The sequence below is a fragment of the Arachis ipaensis genome, chromosome B04, assembly GCF_000816755.2.
Source record: "Arachis ipaensis cultivar K30076 chromosome B04, Araip1.1, whole genome shotgun sequence".
Lineage (NCBI taxonomy): Eukaryota > Viridiplantae > Streptophyta > Magnoliopsida > Fabales > Fabaceae > Arachis > Arachis ipaensis.
The window spans coordinates 16,799,996-16,804,901 of record NC_029788.2 but is presented as its reverse complement, the minus strand read 5'-3'; positions in this window follow the sequence as shown (position 1 = coordinate 16,804,901).

Genomic DNA, 4,906 nt, shown 5'->3' with positions numbered 1-4,906 from the left:
TTAGAAGCTAGCCTCTTTTTTTAGGGGACAAAGAAGATATGAAATTTGATGGACAAATCACTCATCTAATCTAAGATAATGAGAGCTCAAAATTACAGAAATCAGCCAAAAACAAAAACAGTTTATGAATCAATTAGAGATACAGATCTATATAATTCGAATTAGGTTAATTTGAATTCCATCTCTATGTAATTCGAATCACATTGATTCGAATTATACACACGCACACACTCACTAATTCGAATCAGGGTGATTCGAATTACACACACGAAAGCAGTATGATTGTGCACTCCCCGAACAGCATATGAAATGTGTGCATCTCCGAATACCACCGCTCAACGAAAGCACTCACCAAGGGCTCATCCAATCTGAACCATCTCTCGTTTAACCTCGCAAGATGGTATAAGCCGGTCATCTACAAGTACGGAACGTACCTCTCGTCCAGTCGCATGCCCTGCTGCCGTCGTATGCTCAAGATGCATCACTGGAGCTGCACATATAATGAACCAGATAATTAAAAACAAATTTAATCATTCAGAAACAATGTTGATTCACTAAAAAGACCACTAATAAGACCATCTCCAAAACCACCAACCAAACCACCAACAAACCCACCAACAAAAACCACTAAGAAAACCATCAAATGCACCAACAAGTCCACTAACAAATCCACTAACAAATCCACATACAAATCCACTAACATAACCACTAACAAAACCACTAACAAACCCACTAGCAATCCCACCACCAAAACCGCTAACAAAACCACCGACAAATACCACTAACAAAACCACTTACAAACCCACTTGCAATCCCACCACCAAAACCGCTAACAAAACCACCTACAAATACCACTAACAAAACCACTTAGAATACAACAAACAAAATTACTAACAAAATCACCAACAAAACCACCAAGATAAATACCAACAAAACCACTAACAATACCACCACCAAAATTAGTAACAACACCACTAGCAAAATCACTAGCAAAACAACAACCAAAACCACAAGCAAATCCACAAGCACAACCACTAACTAAATCATCGTAAACCACTAACAAAATCACTAACATAACCACTACCAATGCCATTTACAAAACCGCTAGTAAAAGCACGCGCTTATCAAACCACATACAAAATCACTAGCGAAACTTTTAAAATCATTCACATACAATGTTACCAGCGTCATTTACTATCTAAACCACTAACATAACGTATATAAAAAAACAAAAAAAGTTACTTAATCCTAGTTTAAAAAAAAAGATTTCGTACTAACCTCTTCGTTGATGACACCGGCTATATGGGCTACTCCATCCAAACGATAAAGTCTGTCCGAATTATCCCCATGGGCTGAATATCCTGCTCAAGCCTTTATTGGAGTGGTTTTGGGTCGTTTTCTCTGGGATTTGGTGGGGTGTGCTTTTGAAAAAGTGGTTCGAATGAGGTTGATTCGAACTCCTTTTATAACCGAATCTTGAGTAATTCGAAACACCCCAATTCGAATTACTACTTGTGCCAAAAATTGAGTAATTCGAATCTGACCAATTCGAATTACTTTGGATTGCGTGTGTGTAATTCAAATAACCCTGATTCGAATTAGTGAGTGTGTGCGTGTGTGTAATTCGAATCAGTGTGATTTGAATTACATGGAGATGAAATTCGAATTATATAGATCTGTGTCTCTCGTTGATTCATGAACCGTTTTTGCTTTTGGCTGATTTCTGTAATTTTGAGTTCTCATTGGCTTAGATGAGTGATTTGCCCAAATTTAATGGTATAACAATATTTGAAATGGTTTTCGTAACAAAATATATTTTTTTAATAATTATTCACTACCACATTTTTTATCTATTGCAACATATTTTCAAGACAACATTTTAAAAGAGTTGTCTAAAATAAAAATAGACAACACTTTATACTAATTGCTAATAAATAGAGTTATTACAACATATTTTTAATCAACATATTATAAGTGATGTCTTAAATAAATTAAAAGACACTTAACAAGTGTTGCTCTATCAAATATATAAAACAATTATTATAAAGTCAATATGTTACATTTTATAAGTGTTGTCTTTAAATTTATTTTAAATTTCGTCTCCTAAGTGTTGCCTAAAATTTTTAATACCTTTCTCGAAAATAAATCTTATAATTGGTACATTATTTAGCTTTGCTTCCCAGTTTCCAGTTTTCCACCGATTTTGAAATAAAACGAATCCAACTTATCAGGAAATAATAGAAGTATTTCTCAAACGAGAACGAGCAAGGAAAGGGACTAGGTCTATGGTTCTACATTGTGCTGAAAAAAGTGAGCACGGCGATGGGGAGGGATACGAAGAATGACGAAGAGAACGAGAGAAAGGGAGATCCGCCATCGAAGGAGGAAGAAGAGAAAGATGGAGAAGGCGACAATGGAGAGAGAAGTCGCCACCGCCGCTTCCTGCACCTCTAGAGCTATCTCTGCCTTGCACTGCTGTTGCCGTTTCTATCTTGCGCTGCCGGATCCGCTACTGCTGTAATCCCTCTTCTCTGCCTTGCACAGCCTGAGCCGTCTCTGTTTGTCGTCGCTGCTCGATGGTCGTCGTCGGCTCGTCAATGCCTCATGTCCTCGCTGCTCTGCCTGAGCCGTCTCTGCTGTAATCCTCACTGCTCGCTGCAATCATGTCTCAGGTTAGGGTTTTTTCTCCTCCGTAATCTTAGGAAGCTAATTCTATTCTCAGATTGGGGAAATTGAGGAATGTGTTTATGTCTAATCATGTCTCAGATTAGGGTTGCTCTTATGATACTGATGGCTTACCTTTCATACATGCTTGTTGAGGTGAGAATCTCCTTTTAATTTTAATGGAGGTATTTTTCCATGTCTATTCATTACATGATGCAATTAATTCCAATACTAATAATTTTATTTTCAAAAGTCACAACCAAGTACGTCAAAAATTTCAACATGTTTGATTTATTATGAGATTGCTGATCTGAATTAACCTATTGCGGGCATGTTTTTGCAACATTGTCTATTTTTTAGGTATATAATAGAATCAATTGATTTGATTAATATATGCTGAATATGATAGAATCAATTGTTCAAGAGCTTTGTGTTTGTCAAAGATTCTGCTAACAAAAACACTCATTCTAATTATTAGCTAGAGATCAAGCACAAAATTCAATATTAAGATTTCCAGTTTCTTTCAATAAATGTATTTTCCTTTGGATTCAATGCTACTAGATTAGGAGTTCCTCTTGTTTTTTGCTAGCTAGGCTACCAGCGAAGTTAGTAGAAGTGGTAGTTTACAAAGAAAAAATTACAATTTTTGTTGTTGGATTAAAGTGATTCAAGTATCTATTTCAAAGTTTCATGCAATTTCGATAACAAATTTTTATTTTTTGTATTTTTATTACAAAATTAATTTTTATTTTTATAAAAAAGACAACCCTTTTATTAGTTGCATATTTTGAATATTAGACAACACTTGTATGGTTGCATATCCAAAAGAAAAAGTAACACTTGCACAGGTTGCATATCCAAAAGAAAAGGCAACACTTGTATAAGTTACATATCCAAAAGAAAAGGCAATACTTTAAAGGGTTGTATATTCAAAACTAATAGGCAACATTTCAAAGGATTGCAAATTTCAACTTATAAGCAACACGTAAAAGAGTTGCATTTTATTGCAAATAGGCAACACCTTTTAGTAGTGACCAAAATACGAGAGAAGAGACAACACTGCAAAAGTGTTGTCTCAAACACACCTTTGAAGTGTTGTTGTTTTTCAACCAAAGGCAACACTTACCAAGTGTTGCTCTCAAAAGCGTTGCTTTTGAAACAAAAAAGTGTTGCCTTGATCTAAGGCAACGGCTGCATATGCAACGCTGCCCAAAAACGTTGCCTTAGGTCCAAAAGTATTGCCATAGATCAAAAGCAACCTTTTGTCAGCCTTTAGGCAATACTTTTTAAATGTTGCCTCAACCTAAAAATGTTGTAGTGATTAAATAATTTTTATTTAATTTTGATTTTAAATTAATTTTTTATTTATTATTTAATTTTAAATTTTATTTTTTATTTTATAAATTATTATTTTATTATTCACTATTTATATTTATTAACAAGTAGAAACAACAATGAAATATATCTTTCATTAATTGTAACCTCCATAAATATTTTGACAATATGAATCAACGAATTTTTTATTGATTTGTTACATCCTAAAAATTAGAAAAATCGTGTTTGTTGTTTATTCAATTAATTTATTTGACACCAATCAATTAGTAAAAAACGAGTAGCGTCAAAAAAGTCGATTGGAAGTATAATACAGTCAATTGAATTGCGCACTAGAGTATGATTTTTTTGTATTCAATCGACTAAAAATATAGTACAATCGATTGAATTTTGCATAGCAATATCGATTTTTTCTTATTCGATTGATTAGAACTGTAACACAATCGACTGAATTGTCCAAATTGATCAATTACAAATGATACCCAAATGTACAAGGTAAAATACAAATATGTTGTAAAAATAAATAAAATGGATCAATGTGATCTTAGAAATAAAATAATAAAAATGATGATTCTACAATCCTTTCTATTATAATATTAATTAGCAGAGTAAAAAATGCCTCTATAGCGAATATCAAATACTGATGAATAAACATTTACATGTTTAAAGATGCTTCTGAGGGGTTTTAAGATCCAAGTACCGTCGGAGTCAAACTAATTCCACCACTGCTCGAGTTCGAACAACCATCAAGATTATATTTAATGTTTAAAATTAGATATAAGATTTCTTTAAAAAAGGTAACCATTATTCTTGAATCAAATAAATTGAAATATGAATGTGTATGGATTAAGATTTTACACCTACATACTTTCTTGTTTAAATTGATAATAATAAAAAATGATTGATAAAT